Source organism: Myotis nattereri (genome assembly GCF_964212035.1).
Source record: "Myotis nattereri genome assembly, chromosome: 7".
NCBI lineage: Eukaryota > Metazoa > Chordata > Mammalia > Chiroptera > Vespertilionidae > Myotis > Myotis nattereri.
The window spans coordinates 12,536,218-12,553,276 of NC_138082.1; the positions used below are offsets into that span (position 1 = coordinate 12,536,218).

Genomic DNA, 17,059 nt, shown 5'->3' on the forward strand with positions numbered 1-17,059 from the left:
GTTACACATTTATCAGTTTAAGACATTTGGGTTGTTTCTGTTCTTTGGCTAGTGTGCATAGTGCTGCTATAAACATTTATGTACAAGTGTTTGCATGGACATATGTTTGTTTTTTATTTCTTTTGGATATGTACTCAGGAGGAGCATTGCTGGGTCACGTGGTAACTCTGAGGTTAATCATCTAAGGGCCTGAGAGCTGTTTTCCATAGCTGCCACACCATACGCATTCCCACCCCCTGTATAGCGCTCCAGTTTCTCCACATCCTCACAAACGCCTATGATTATCTGCCTTTTTCATGTGAGTCACCCTCATGGGTGTAAAGTGGGACCGTATTATGGTTTTGATATGCATTTCCTTTAAGTTGTAATAAAGTGGTCAGCTCTTGAATGATTAGTGTCAGACTGACAAAGACAGAAACTGGGGGAAAGTAGAGAGGGAGAAACGGGGAGCGGGGTGGAAATGTAGAAGTCAGTTGCTTAGAAAACTGGCCAAGAGACAGGACGTGGTAGGCAGGACAGTGCTTCAGGGAGCCTATAGTTCTGGATTATGGCCGCGGCACAGGCCTCCGTGGTGGTGAAGTTACAGTCCTTCCTGGAAAGGCGGACTGTGCACTCATCCTCTCACCTGGTGTTGCCAGCAGACAGCGGCTTCTTCAGGGTAACCACAGGGGGTCGGCTCTGCTCACTCTTCCTACCACCCCTTTTCCAACTCCGCATGCTCTGGTCATCCCTGTCACTGTTGTTGGTCTTGTATTTCCTTTCACTGAGAATGACTTCCCCCTTTCCTCTCCGCCCTACCTCATCTTTAACACTGGGACACCCGGACTGCCTGCTCATTGCAAACCCGTCTGACCTCTGGGACGGCACTGACGGCGCTTAGGGGGTCTGCACCCCACAGCTCCGTACTTAGTGATAATATTGTCTTGCATTGTTTGCATTATTGGGTGCATGGCTTCAGGAATCCATGTTCCTTACAGGGAAAGAGGGGTCTATACCACTTAATATCACCTATCACACCACAAACACAATAGGTGCTTAGTGCACATTCATTGAATTAAATAAAAGTCTTTTTTTTTTTTTTTAATTTTTTTATTGCTTAAAGTATTACAAAGGGTATTACATATGTGTCCATTTTATCCCCCCGCCCTAGACAGTCCCCCAGCCTCCCCTATCCCCCAGTGTCTTATGTCCATTGGTTATGCTTATACGCATGCATACAAGTCCTTTAGTTGATCTCTTACCCCCCTACCTCCTGCCCCCCAACCCTCCCCGGCCTTCCCACTGCAGTTTGACAATCTGTTTGAGGCAGCTCTGCCTCTGAATCTATTATTGTTCAAAAGTTTATAATGGTCTCTATTATCCATGAATGAGTGAGATCATGTGGTATTTTTCCTTCATTGACTGGCTTATTTCACTTAGCATAATGCTCTCCAGTTCCATCCATGACGTTGCAAATGGTAAGAGTTCCTTCCTTTTTTGAGCAGCATAGTATTCCATCGTGTAGATGTACCACAGTTTTCTAATCCATTCATCTACTGATGGGCACTTAGGCTGTTTCCAGATCTTAGCTATGGTGAATTGTGCTGCTATGAACATAGGGGTGCATATATCTTTTCTGATTGGTGTTTCTGGTTTCTTGGGATATATTCCTAGAAGTGGGATCACAGGGTCAAATGGGAGTTCCATTTTCAGTTTTTTAAGGAAACTCCATACTGTCTTCCATAGTGGCTGCACCAGTCTGCATTCCCACCAGCAGTGCACAAGTGTTCCTTTTTCTCCACATCCTCTCCAGCACTTGTCGTTTGTTGATTTGTTGATGATAGCCAGTCTGACAGGTGTGAGATGGTACCTCATTGTTGTTTTGATTTGCATCTCTCGGATGATTAGTGACTTTGAGCATGTTTTCATATGTCTCTTGGCTTTCTGAATGTCCTCTTTTGAAAGGTGTCTATTTAGGTCCTTTGCCCATTTTTTGATTGGATTGTTTATCTTCCTTTTGTTAAGTTGTATGAGTTCCCTATAGATTTTGGAGATTAGGCCCTTATCAGATATGACATTGGCAAATATGTTTTCCCACACAGTGGATTTTCTCGTTGTTTTGTTGATGGTTTCTTTTGCTGTGCAGAAGCTTTTTATTTTGATGTAGTCCCATTTGTTCATTTTCTCTTTAGTTTCAAGTGCCCTAGGAGCTGTATCAGTGAAGAAATTGCTTCGGCATATGTCTGAGATTTTGTTGCCTTTGGATTCTTCTAGAATTTTTATGGTTTCCTGTCGTACATTTAAGTCCTTTATCCATTTTGAGTTTATTTTTGTGTATGGTGTAAGTTGGTGGTCTAGTTTCATTTTCTTGCATATATCTGTCCAATTTTCCCAACACCATTTATTGAAGAGACTATCTTGGCTCCATTGTATGTTCTTGCCTCCTTTGTCAAATATGAATTAAATAAAAGTCTTATTCTTCTGTTTCCATCTAAACACTTAGGTTTTCATAAATGCAGACAGCTTCTCACTGGCCTTAGGAAAAACGACCGTTCTTATAAATTCATTAATACAAAACAAGACTAAGAGTTTATATTTTCAGATAAAAATAAGTTTCTTTTCAGATATAATGCCCATTTACAGTTATAACATTTTAGGGCATTGAGCATTTTTGTAGGATTCTGGGGGCACCCATGAACACTTATTACAGTCGGGGATCTTTTCTCTATGGGAAATTATTTTTCAAATTCCTGTCTGTGTGTTGCCAAAGTCAGAAGCGTCATATTGACGTGAGGTGGCGTTTTCCTCCACATGTTAGAACCCCAGGGCTGTGGGGGTGGGGTACTGCATTTAGGGATTCTGTTGTTGAGTTGTCCTCAAGGTTAGTCTTTCAGAGCATTCTACTCCACTTCTGTCCTTGAGCTCTCAATTCGAAATTAGAGATGGGCAAAGTCAAGCAAACAAGGCAAAGGTTAATATGGGCAGGCTAATAGGAAACAGATGGGGCTTGTCAGCCTGAAGTGAGGTCCCGCCAGAGCCTGCCCTTCGGAGACCAAGACTGCTTGAACTGGAAATTTGACCAGGACGGGACTCCCTAAGCAACCTTGCCTCAGGACCCCTCCGCCAAGAGGGAGACAGAGTTCAGAGAAAGGTGATGGGTGAGAAAAGGGCCGAGAAAGCACAGTTACCTATGGGTTACCTAAAAACTGCAGATTTCTAATGTAGCAAATAAAGCAAATGTGAATGATTTCCTGAGCCCATGTGGGCAGGTCTACAGCTGGGAGGGTGTCCTGAAAACGACTATGTCAGTAGTTCCACAGAAATGCATCCACACTGGCTGAATCCCAGTTTTAAAATAATTCTGAGGATGAGGGAACCAATTATGAGTAGCTGGAATGTAGGATAAAATAATTATTTAGACTTTGTTACAAAACAATGCAATTTATTTTAATTTTTGAGTACAGCCTTTCATAAAAAATTTTTAAAATATATTTTATGGATTTCAGAGAAGAAGGGAAAGAAAGAGAGAGAGACATAGAAACATCAATGATGAGAGAGAATCATTGATCAGCTGACTACTATATGCTCCCCACTGGGGATTCAGCCCACAAGCCTGGGATGTGCCCTTGACCAGAATCGAACCTGGGACCCTTTAGTCCTCAGGCTGGCACTCTATCCACTGAGCCAAACTGGCTGGGGCAAATTTATTTTAAATGGTAAGCAAATTATATATTGGAGAGTTTCCTGATTTTGGGATACACTGGGGCCACAGATTATTGTGACTCACATTTTTGGGTCAACTTTTCAGCAGCTTCTTAGACTGCCTCTAGAAGTGGTAACTATGGAAGGCTGGCCACAAAGTGGAATCAGAGTACATGGGATTGCTAGGTGGCAAGCAGCAGGGGGGGGGGGGGGGCAACATTTATGGAACGCCTGTTATGTCGTAAGCATTTTGCTGGACACATGATAGATTTACTTGCCCAATCTTTTCAGTGACCTTGTGCCTTTCTCTCTTTTGATTCTTACTTTAAATATGATGAAACCAACACTCAAGGAAGTGAAAGAACCTGACCTATTCATGCATCGAGTAAATGGTACGAACACAGGGAATCTGGGTCCTTTTGATTCCCTAGCACTTGGAATGTTTTTTTCCCCTACACTTTATTATATATGGTCAGGTGCATTGCTAGGGAGACAAATTCTTTATATTGATCAAATGTCTGTTGAGTTTACTACAGAAAATAAAATAAAAAAGAAAATCCAAAATAGCAGAAGTTACCTGTTTTCAATAAATTCAATCCATAATTTGCTGTGTTTAGCAATTACCTGCTTCTTTCATTGTTTAGATTTAACAACATAGATAATAAACGTAAATATAATGATTATATTTCATTACATTAGCTATATTTTAAATGGTATATATGGTGTCACAAAAAATGGATATGTATTATAAATTCTGTCTAATATTACCTGCACATATAGCCTTCAATATGTCATTCTAGCACTTTATTAAATTACCAGTCCACATTTAAACACATATTTATGACTAAATTCTAACAGAAATTAGAATTTGAGAGACAACATTGATTTAGAAAATGCCTTCATTCAAAATTTTCTACAAATGGTCTTAGAAATGTATTTTAAATTTCATTCTAATGAGACCAACTTCGAGTAAATCTTAATGGGCCAGAACAAAATAGATTCGGGATTGATTTTTTTCCATAAAATATGCAAAGCCCTATTTTTAGTTAGATTTTTTCCTCTGCAATAGAGCTCCTTTTCTTTAACAATGAACTTATCTAAAATGTTTCTTTTTTCAGATTTTACTTAGATTATAATAGAATTAATACCTTAGAATGGCCAAGATGGATGCAAAATACAGAGAAATTTTAGATTCTAGACCAGATGAACTTTAAGCCAGTGTTTTGCCTGTAGCTGTTCTCAAGAATTATATGCATGTTTTACTACATTTAAAGTCGTTTTGAGGCTGGATTCATCAGAATATTATAATTTTTTAAGCAGGATAGCCATGCACAATTGTTACAAGCCAGTTCACTGTTGGGCTCCACCCCCTTACTTCATGTGTCCACTAGGACATCTGTGCCAGGCGTCCCTCTGCAGCTTTCTCTTTTGCTTGCTTCTTGTTAGTCACGAAGATGCATACTGTGCCAGGCCCTACGCTGGTTTCAACAGCTATTTATTTAGATTGTGTGAACTGGAGCTGAACTTGAACCCAATTAATAGCAACTGAACTTGAACAAACTGATATGAAATCATTACAGGCTCGGTTCCCTGGTCCATTATCCCTGAAGATCATCCGACAGCACTCCAGGTGCCTTTTCTATGCCAAAACTTGGTGCAGTGCCCAATCAGAAAGTGCCCGGGGGATTAGAATTCGGTTGCATCGGAGTTAGCTCATTACCGCATCTGTGATCGCGTTCACGGAGAGGAGAGGTGCTGATCCCACTGGGCGGGACGGCGGAGAAGGCTTTGTTTTCGACACCATCTGGCACATGGTTGGCACTCATTAACACAGCACAATGTTGATTAAAATAATCATTGTCCAGGGCAGCAATGCTGCTTGGACAGGTCCCACCTTTGGCCTCCACACCAAGAAAATGAAGAAAGGAAAAGAGGAGGAGTTGCCTCTGGTAACTGTGGTCCCTGGGTTTGCATCGTTGTTGGTGCCTACACTTCCCCAAATCATCTACTTTACATACATTTCATATTTATTTATTGTTAGCAGCAGTGTTGTTGTTTTTGTGTGTTTTTGTTTGGCTTTTGCGGGGAGGGTGGGATGCCCTATGCTACACTGTAGCCACAAACATTTTGCTAAAGGACATCCTATGCAGTGATAGTTCTTTCGCAACTTGAATTAAATATAATTGAGGGTTTTAGGTTTCCTCCTTGAAAGAATGAATGAATGGATTCAACCATTCAGGGGTTGAGTAAGACTGCACTGTCCTTCCTTAAGAAAACGAATGTGGATTGACATCAGCACACCCAGGACTTGGCCTGGCAGCATCTGCGTTGCTTTGTTCCCAGGAGTCTCCTTGGAAGGCTGCACTGCGCATAGGGTCAGGCACGCAGGCTTTCCAAGGCAGCGCTTGGGTTTGAATCCCACTTTGACCAAATGCTAGATGTCTGGCCTGGGGCAAATCACTTAACTGTCCCTTGGTGTCAGTTGTCTTAGCTCTGCAGTGCAGTAAAGTCATCCTCAAGCTTTAGAATTGCTGTGAAGATTAAGAAGCACACAAAACACTTAGAGCTGTGCCTGATGCTTGCTGAGCTCTTGGTGAGGTTAACTATGACCATGTATGCATCGCCATCACTTTCTGCAGGAGTTCATGCTTCCTTAAAAACGTACGTCATATCTATTTACCCCTCCCCCCCATGATAGGACCTACCAACCATGGTAATGGAGGTGGTGATTAAGTAGGCATTTGTGCGGATATGTTGATCAACTCTTTCTTATAAGACAATATGATTTAATCCCTTGTCATGGTGGAGCAAGGTGAAAAGCCATTGGACATGGTTCATTTTCCTATAGGTGTGTGAATCATTCATACCGTGATAGGTAATGAAGCATAGCGTTTGTTTCTAGAACAGGTTATGCATATATCACTCTGCAGAAGTTCATTGCTATAGGCAGGCGTTATCACTAATGATCATGGGATTTTCTCCGGTTGTGGAACCACGAACAGCTTGTCCTCTGGCAACCTAATGATTTGTGTCCTGTGATGCTGCGTGTAACCAGGGTTTTTCGTTCTGTTATCCGTTTGGTCTGTCGAAAAGCCTTCAAGAAACTGGCTTTCTGCAGCAGCGTTTAAATACCATCCATTCCACCCAGAGAAGATGACAGGCATGGTAGATGCAAGGGGAAGATGAAATGCATTCGGTTTAACTAGCGGCACTAAAGGGGCTGCATCGCGCTTTGTATTGTTGCTGTTTATCGTCTCCCCAGCAGTGGAATATTGAGCTTCCCAGGCTGTGATTCTGGTATTAATGCCAAGTTTGGGTCGGGCAAGAGTGTGTTCAGTCTGTGACACTTAGATAGCAAAGGCAAACTGCTCAGGGCCGTGCGTCAGGAGTTTCTGTGCGCCAGCGATTGCATGCTGGTGGCTCATGATCAGGGGGATTCGCAGCGTCCGTTAGATGGGCTTGTGTGGCTGCGTGTTCCTTTCGGGCTGCTCTCGCTGCCAAAATTGTCAGCATTTCTCCCCCAGACCTATCCATATGACACATGCACAGTGTCCTTCAGTTGTGCTAAATAGCTAACCGCTAACATCATGGATAACTCTCATTATCTTGGAGTTGTTTCCCACCACTCCCTTGAAAAATGGCTTAGAATAAATAACTGTTTTATTGTGTGTGTTTTCTTAATTGAGACTCTGTGACTGTTGACTGAATTCGTGCCACGATGTTTTCTCGGTGGTCTGGTGTCCAGATTTCTGCCTTGGTTCAGCTGTGCGCACACATGAGCATCAGCAACGAGATGTCGTATTTTCGGTGTTTCTGTATCCATGGACCAGATATGTGAAACGTCAAAAGCCTCTTTGGGTTTGGCTCTGAGGCCCAAAGGTGACCTACTCCACATCCCTTACCGGTCACCACCCACCCTGACTCCTCCCCACACACCCTGACTCCCCATGACATACATACACTTGGTATCTGACCTTCTAAATCGAATCAGGACCCTGTGCTGCTGAGTTGTCATGAAATTCCTGTCTACCCTGGTTCAGACCCTCCCGTATCCCTGCATGACTGCTCAACCTACACCTGTCCCAATTCTTTCACCAATTGAACATTTATTCAGTGCCTGCAGTATGCCAGAGCCTGGGCGTACAGCAGGAAGAGAGAAACAAGATTTCTGCTCACAGGGAGCTTTCATTCAGGCTGAGTCAGGAATTATACACGTAAACAGATGCCCAGAATATTTCTGACAGTAACATTGCAATGAAGAAAGATAAGCAGGTTAAAGGAACAGAGACTGTGAGAGGAGAGGGGAGGGCAGAAGACCATTCAGAGCAGAGGGCTCAGTGGTACAGAGGTGCATGGCATTCTGGAGGCTTTGGGGAAGATCCTGAGCCATGAAGGAGGCCGGTTGGCTGGGATGTAGTGAGCACAGGGGCAGGGAGTCAGGTGAGAGGGAAGCAACAAGGCCTGAACATGTAGTCTGGCAGGTCTTGGTAAAAAGTTGATTTTCTTCTCATGGAAATGGTCAGAAATGAGGATTTAAAACAGGAAAGTACTAAAATTTGATTCCAGAGTCTCTTTTCCACCCCTTGGATTTAAGCTTGATCTCCAGTGCAGGAGTTCTAGCCCCTATCTCAGCTCCTGCCTTATGTTTTTGGCATTTAGTTTTTGAAATGTTTACAAATATGCGCACACTTGGTTCTCATTATTTTGCTCTGTCTACCATATGGACCAGCTTTTTTGTTGTATCAGAGCCTTCCTCCACTCTCCACCATTCCCCAGCACCACCTCTCACAGCCCACTCCTGGAACCCCAACAGAGGGGAGCCCTCCACACAGGGGTCTCCTGCCTGGTCCCTGCCACTTCCTCCCTCATCCTGTAAGTCTTTTTCTCCTGTGGGTGGGTGGAGAGCTCTTCTAGGGTAGTCCCTTTAACGTATTCATCTAAGATCCCCCAACTTCTACCTTGGTGCCTTGAACAAAGTAGGAGGTGGTTGGTGGGTGGGTGGGTGAGTGGATGAATGAATATGAACACTTACAGATATGTCAAATCTCCTGTGAGGCCCTCCCCAACAGTTACCATTGCAGTTCTCCCTCTTGGGTATCTTTAGTGACATTGTCATGCTTTATTGTGTCAGTCTCTTGAGAGCTCTTGGGGGGTCAAGGACCTTGTCATATTGATCTTTGTTTCCCCAGGATTTAGCCCGGTTTCTAGCAAGGAGCACGTTCCCAGGAAATGCTTGAGAAAAATAACGTTGAACAGGACATAAAGCTCCAAAAACAGAAGGGCTCTGGAGGTAGATCAGCAGACTCTCTCCTGGGCTACATGTGTTTCCTTAAAGAGCGTGTCATCCCCAGACACTTCCCAAGCTGGTTGGGGTTGCAAGGTGCTCTTTAGCGTCCTCCCGTAAGGCAGATTTAGACCTGTTTTTCCCCAAAACACTTTTGACCATGACTCAAAGCAAGAGAATGCATTTTTCATTGCAACCCAGAACACACATATGTAACTAGCTATTCTATAAAACAAAGCATATCTTTACCATGTGTAGCACAGTTTGATATTTCCTACACCATTCCCAGTGTAGAATGCATATCATGACTCCTTAAATCAGTGGTCTCAACCTTCTGGCCCTTTAAATACAGTTCCTCATGTTGTGACCCAACCATAAAATTATTTTCATTGCTACTTCATGACTGTAATGTTGGTACTGTTATGAATTCTAATGTAAATATCTGATATGCAGGATGGTCTTAGGCGACCCCTGTGGAAGGGTCATTCGACCGCCAAAGGGGTCGCGACCCACAGGGGTCGCTGCCTTAAATGGATTTCAAGACTTGGGAATGCGTTCCAACCCACGGAATGAGAAAATTCTGTTTTCAAGGATCCAGAGATTCTCCTGAGGTGCCTTCAGAGAAAGCAGAGTGAACTCTACCTGGTACCCGGGATGCCTGGGCACACTCTATTATTGGTTGAATATTTGCACAAAACTAGCAGTGACCCCGCGGCAACCAAAAACACAACCCTTCATTGACAAACCCTTAGATTGCGTACTGGGACACCTTTGGAAGTTAGGATCAAACTGTTCAAATGCTGAGAAGTTGTTGGCAGTAGGTCTCCTCCTCATCACTCAGCCCCCAACGCTTACATACAACACTGTGAATGTTTTATGTAAATGTGTTGCTTCTAACATGAAGTCTTGGGCCCACATAGATACAGGGAACTTAACATTTCCTCTGCCAATATGTTTATATAAATATTGCCGTCGTTAAGCATGCTCAAATAGCAGAGCTATTTCAGTCCTTTTATCTCTTTAAGACTAATTTAAATCTGAGCATTAAAAGACTGCTTGATACCATATGTTTGTTTTAGATAGGAAACAAAATCCATTCTAAACATAAGGGTTCATGAAATCTGTATTTTAAACATCAGGGCTTATGAAATTAGTCTCTAGGAGTGGAAGCAATGGTAGATGCTCTGTGGCCATGGATTCCTCCTATCTTCCTGTGTCTGACCCTTCCTAATGTTATGTTGCTGTCCCTCCCATGCAAAGGGAGAGGGTATTTTCTCACCCTTTGCTACAAAGTGTACTCATAAGCTTTGCTAACAATCCAATGTTTGCTTGGTAGTCAGTCTTATTGTGGCATTTAAGTCTAGTCTGACCGTGTAAGAGCTATGGACAAGGAGTATCAAAAGGCTTTTGTGAAAATATTGGCTAGACTTCAAGAACACAACCAAAGAGTGACACAGGCTAGAAAGATAACCATCACACATCCCATCACACATCCCAGGAAGCTTCACGTACATGGCAGAAACAGATGAAATGATTTAGCAATGTCACTGCACATCTGAGCATTCAACTTGTTTCATTTTGAGGCCCAAATACTTCATCTGTAGAGGCAGCTTTGTGTGTGTTTTCCAATCTAGATAGATAGGGAGTAGGAGATGACCTAGACAAGCTTGTACAAAGACAGTCCTGATAGCATCTGAACTTTCATTTTCACTTTAGAAGGGCAGTGCCTCCTTATTCTATGTCAATCTTTCTTTTACAAACAGCTCTGTGTATTGGTTTGCTGGCCCTGAGAAGACCTGGAGATGAGATTATGGCCCTTCACCTGAAATTAAAGGAACCATTTGACAAGTTCAAATACTGGCTGATTTAGATACTGACCTCTTATCAGCACCTGCAATTTAATGCGTTTCATAGGTGGTAGGTCTATATTGTTAAATTGTGTTCCGTTTCTCGGGGTAGGTTGTACTTTAATTTACTATTCTGTGACTTCTTATCAATTCTGTATACTCATACTATTCAGTTATAATAAATACCAACCTAGTATAATACAACACTTATGATTATAATGGGCTTGTGACATAGCTAGATAAAACAGGTATCACTTCCAAGTTAACATACATCTCTTATCTATATATATAAAAGCCTAAACGACCATTACAACCAGTCGACTGAATGACCCGTCAGTACTATGACGTGCACTGACCACCAGGGGGCAGACACTCAACCCAGGGGCTGCCCTCTGGTGGTCAGTGTGCTCCCACAGCCAACCTCTTGCGGCTGACCCACCTCCTGTGATCCCTTCCCCCGGCCGGCCAGCCTCGATTGGCCCCAAGTGGGACTGGGCAAGATGGGCCTGATCTGTCCTGATCGCCGGCCAGGCCAAGGGACCACATCCATGCACGAATTTGTGCACCAGGCCTCTAGTTCTGGTATAATTTGGTTTATTTCTAGAATCTGTGGGAAAACAGTCATATAAACTTACTTGTTCTGTCTCTTAAAATAGTCATGGATTTCCAATTGTTGTTTAATTTTATTTAAGTTGATTAAAACCCAGTTATTCCTGTGACTCTCAAAAATCCATTTGTAGAAATTATTTTAACTTTAAACCCACACTTGACATTGTTAGGGGCAAAAATAGAATATTAGGACTAGCTAGAGTTATAAGAAATATTAATCATGCTCTGTTAACTTTAATTGCCTTGTTCTGATTTTAAAAAGGACATTCTAATCTGGCTGAGAGTTGTATGCCTAGGGACCTGGGAGTCAACCTTGGACTTGGGAGTCAACCTTGGAATGTATGTGGCCCATTCTTATTCAATAACTGCCTATTATCATGGAAAAATTAACAATCTTATTGCCCAAACAGTGGAGTCCTGCCCCAGCCTGCATTGCCTACTTTCCATGTCTATATTTCCTACTTCCCCATGTAATCTTTGTCCTACCCAATATAAGCAGCAGGCTTATGGCAGAACAGATTTTTGTGGGTGACCTGCTGCTTTCCCATATTGCCGACATTATTGAAATAAATGCTCATGTATGATTAAACCCTGTCTGTGCTTAATTGACTCAAGTAGTGACAGGCAGCCTAGACACCCTGGTTGTCCAGTCACAGCATGAGCAGGCCCTCTCTGTCCAATGCCTTTTCCTTTGAAAGTTGGAGCTTGAATGCTGTTAGCAAGAGCAGCTTGTCTCTGGAGGAATCATAGGGACGCAATCCAGCATTGTACCTGCGGCCTTTGGATGTTGATGCACATTGGATCTGCTGCCAGGAGTTGCACGGAAAAGTCAATAATGATCTGTGGATCATGGCCTCGCTCTGCCCCCGGGAATTAGTCTGTCCGTGTAATGTGCTCCAGCTTGTGTAATGGACATATTTAGTAGTGAGAAAGCAGCCATCTGAAACACCTGGGTGGTCTTTCAGGAAACTTTCAGGTGGATTAGATTTCAGTTATCTAATGTGAGGTCACAACGGCTTGGACATCTGGGGCCAGTCCCCCATCACGGCTTAAATATGACCCCTGCCTACCAGATGCATGAGATAAAAGGTGCCTGAGGTCAGTGCTGATCCCTGGGCTCCAGGAGTAGCCATGGGTCAACAAATGAGGTCTCAAGCCACAGTTGCAAATGTTGGTAAAGTCTCCATGCAGGGCCGCACCAGACAGGCAGATTTCCCCCTACTGGTTTATTAGACATGGTCCCTGCCGGTGAAAAATCAGTGTTTGAGTTTTCTGGATTGAGCTTCACTTGATTGACTCTTGTTTAGAATTTTAACTGCTGTTAAGTGTTGCATTACTGTTTCCACGTCAGAACTGAGGGTCTGAGAGGCACATAGAAGACAATATTTGTGGCACACGAACACTGGCATAAAACCATGTTTTGAGTGTTCCTAAGAGATAGCAGTGGCTCACAGGGCACCCCTTCTTCAGTCTACCAGGTTCCTTCCACAGTCCAATAAAATGTAGCTGATAAATCATATCGTCTTATGCCAGGATGCCTTAAATGGATGTGTCCATGTTTCTCATCTATCATGAGGGACTCGGTGATTTGACTGTAGTGCTTTGATGTTGTCAGTAATTGTTTGCAACTGTGGGTGAATGGCCTGAAGGCCTTGCTGGTTTCTCCCTTTCTCATCTTGCAAAGAGCTGGTGAAATCAATTCTCTCAGAGGCTATTCTCAGTTCAGTGGTGGCAGTGCCCAAAATTTGGGGTAAAATAAAGGTTCCGTAAATCCTTGGTACAGCCCAAACCACTGCCCTAATGAACCATCCCATATGAGCTCCATTCTGAATGAAACAATCCTCCCAAGTCCAAACCCCCTTCACTGGACACATATTAGGATCCATCTTATGGATTTTAGGAGGGGATCACTAAAGAAGCTATTGGGCTATCTTCACTTATTTTGTTAGTCAACATTGTTCACATATTCTTAGGTACAAATGTCTTTCCAAAATGTTTTTTACCCAGTTCCTTAAAACTTGAAAAAAGGGCTATATACTAGGAGTGCCATCCCCTCCCCCCCCCCTCCCCCGCACACACACACCTTGGACATGCCGTTGCTGTTTTAATTAGATTATGTGAATGCTCTCTCAGTGTCAGACCATCTAGTAATGTTCTAACTAGATTTCCCTAGTTCCTCAATCACTTTCTCCTCTTGCCACTTGGTTTATGCCTACTTTCTGGCTGAGCAAGTCTTCTCAGTATCCATGAATGGATGTCCATCTCTACCCTCTAAAACAGGGATGGGGAACCTCCAGCCTGTGGGAAGTATAAGGCCCCAGAAACCATTTGGTCTGTCCCTTCCAAGCAAGCCATTAGCGGTGAGTTAATTAAATGTTTGACCAAATACAGCAGGTCAGTTTTTAAGTTGATAATTTTGTGTGGCTCGGGAAAGATGTTATAAATATCCAAACAGACATTGGCAGAGGAAAGGGTCCCCATTCCTGCTTTAAAATCATGTGCCCAATGCCTACAATAAATACCTTAGTCATCATTTTATACTTATTTGTCCATTGCTGTATCTTCTGAATTTCAAAATTCTGTTTAAAAGATCTTTTTGGCTCTAGCCAGTTTGACACCGACCCTCAGACTACAGGGTCCTGGACTTGATTCCAGTCAAAGTCATGTACCTCAGTTGCAGGCTCAATGCTCACCCATGGTCAGGGCATATGCAGGAGGCAACCAATCGATGTCTCTCTCTCACACTGATGTTTCTCTCTCTCTCTCTTTGTCTCTCCCCCTTCCTTCCACTCTCTCTAATAATCAATGGGAAAATATCCTCCTGTGAGAATTAAATATATATATATATATATATATATATATATATATATATATATCCTTCTGAAGGTTCTTTTCAAGTAAACTCAACTATTCTTCTTCTAATTATTCCATGAGTTGCCATAAATCTTATGAATATAGATTAACCTCGTAAATATCTAGGTTGTAAGACTGTAAAGTAGAAAACTGAAAGATCAGCTGATCGGGCAATAGATTCCTTCATAAACCACCATAATTGACAAGATCGTAGTCAATATTTCAGAGCCTCTACTGGAGTTGTTTAACACTGATGTTGATGTCACTTTTATGCTCATTTATCATTAAGTCAAAAGGGTGATAACATATGCTGCATTGGTGTGAATAGTGTTTGTTTTAAAATAAATGTTGGTGCTGAAGAAAAATGTGTTAGGTTTGAAGAAAAAACAAACCTGACAGTAGCAATGTATTTACAGATTGGGGGGCATAGACACCTTTAAGGGGGGAATAAAGTCCTTGTCTGGGCCACTTCGGGTTCCAAGGATTTCTGAATTTAGAGGTTAATCTTTGTTCCTCTAGCCCTCTTCAGCTCTGTTCAGCATGCAGCTGTTAAGTAACCGATCTGATGGGATCCTACTTGGTTCACTAAAATGACTTGCTTGCTATCACAGCGCTTACAATGTAATGTCACCCCACTGTCCTCCCTCCCCATCACGCTCTCTCTTGTTCCTGTTTAAGAACTTCCTTTATCCCTATCTTAAACACCCACGTTTAGTGCATACCTGTTTCTTATCTGTCTCCCAGCTGTCGAGACACTCTATAAGATTAGGACCTTTGTGTATTGTATGCCGAGGTATCCAGAGTGTCTAAAACAGTGGTTCTCAACCTTCTGGCCCTTGAAATACAGTTCCTCATGTTGTGACCCAACCATAAAATTATTTTCGTTGCTACTTCATAACTGTAATGTTGCTACTGTTATGAATCATAATGTAAATATCTGATTGCAGGATGGTCTTAGGCGACCCCTGTGAAAGGGTCGTTCGACCGCCAAAGAGGTCACGACCCACAGGTTGAGAACCGCTGGTCTAGAAGAATGCCTGGTATAATTTAGGCATCCAGCAAACATTGTTAAATGAGTAAATTAAGGGGATACAAGAAAAATACAACTACACACATGAGACGAAGGAGGATGTGACATAGGCTAAAAAGGTATAGAAGCAGGTCCACATTTTGTGGGACTTCCAATGTATGAAATGTAGAATTGCTATTTAAGAAAAGGAACATACATTTTAAATTTAAAAATACATATGTATATATAAATCAATACTTATTTAGAATCATTAAAAAATCACAATAATTTAGAAATTTAATAGAGCTAATATTCTAGGGACATTAGAAATATTAAAAATAATATTTAATTGATGATATATTAATTGATTACATATTAATTTATACTTGAAAATAACTCTTTTATACTTTTTCCCTTCCATTTTTGACTGCATGTTCTTTAATAACCACTTCCTATGTGATATCAATTTTTGTACATTGGTAAATGGATAATTCGATCTCTGGTCCTGCCTGGTTAATCAAACTGTTTCTGTTGTTTTACATTGTGATGTGTAAACGGGACTTCCAATTGCAGGCTGTTAACCTGTGGAACTGCTGCAGGTTGTGTCTTACTAGCACAGGGTTCTATTCCGTGCCGCATTTTCAAGTGTATTCTAGATAGGAGAGAGCTTTCCGTTGACAAGGGATTGGCCAGAACGGAATTATCTGAGCAATGAAATGCATACACTAATATACATCGGGTGAGTAAAATGACTTTCTTTAGACTAGCTTCTGGTTTTGTACATTTCAAATCTTGTTCATCTTCCAGGACCCACACCCGTCAGCCAGGGGCAAAAAGAGCAGTCATTCCATTATGTAACCTGGCCCTGCTTCTTTGTATCATGAAGCTGGGTGAACCAGCACAGTGGGAAATAGGTATATATCCGCATTCCCCACCAGGTGACTGGCGTTAACTTAACTATACAAAGCAGTGTCTGTGAACCACACAAACATAGGCCACTATATTCAAACGAGCTATATCCCCAACTCAATGCCCCCTTAACTGGATCCCAAAAATGCTTTGGGCCATCCTAGGTTCATCTGACAGGAGGGAGAGTGTGGTGGAGGGGGTGTCAGTGCTGAGGTAGCATTAAGCTACTGGACTGTTGTAAAGTTTACGAAGCATAGAATCATGGGATCTTGTTGCCAGGCTCCTCCTGCGATTTTGCAAGGGGCCCTGGCAGACAAGGGGTCCTGAAGTTCTGCTTCGTTAGCTGCACAGCAGATCTGCTTCTGGGTGTCCCAAAGAAGTGAGGTTGTTTATGACTTAAGGAATGGACGGGATTACAGCAGATTGTAGCATCGGAACATGGGGGAGAGGGTCGGGCTGGTATGCACTGAGGTCAGAGTCTGTGGGCACTTGGAGGCAATGGCAGGTGGTCCTGCTCGACATGGGCCACGCGACCATTGGCGCAGTACAAGCCGCCATCAGAGAGGTAGGTTGGGGGAAAGCAGTGAGATCCTTGAAAACAAGAACAAGAAAAGGGAGTGTGCCCTGCCCATGTCTCGTTCCTTCCCTTCCCCTCCACGGTGCAGGAGCCTATACTTGGCATTATTGATTCAGGCGTCTTTATCAGTGCCTGCTAAGGTTTTGTTCCCTTGTCAGAGTGTGTGCCTTTTAAAGTCCAGGGCCTTTGGTTGTTGTGGTTTGTTTGTGTGTGTTTTTTGTTTTGTTTTGTTTTATATATAAACTAGAGGCCCGGTGCACAAAACTTTGTGCACTCGGGGGGGAGGGTTT

At 42.7% G+C, this 17,059-nt stretch overlaps 1 protein-coding gene across 1 annotated transcript in view; it reads left to right on the plus strand.

Annotated features, from left to right (window-relative positions):
* The window catches only part of PARD3B (par-3 family cell polarity regulator beta), a 907,405-nt gene that overhangs the window by 379,550 nt on the left and 510,796 nt on the right, over positions 1-17,059 (plus strand). The window lies entirely within an intron of this gene.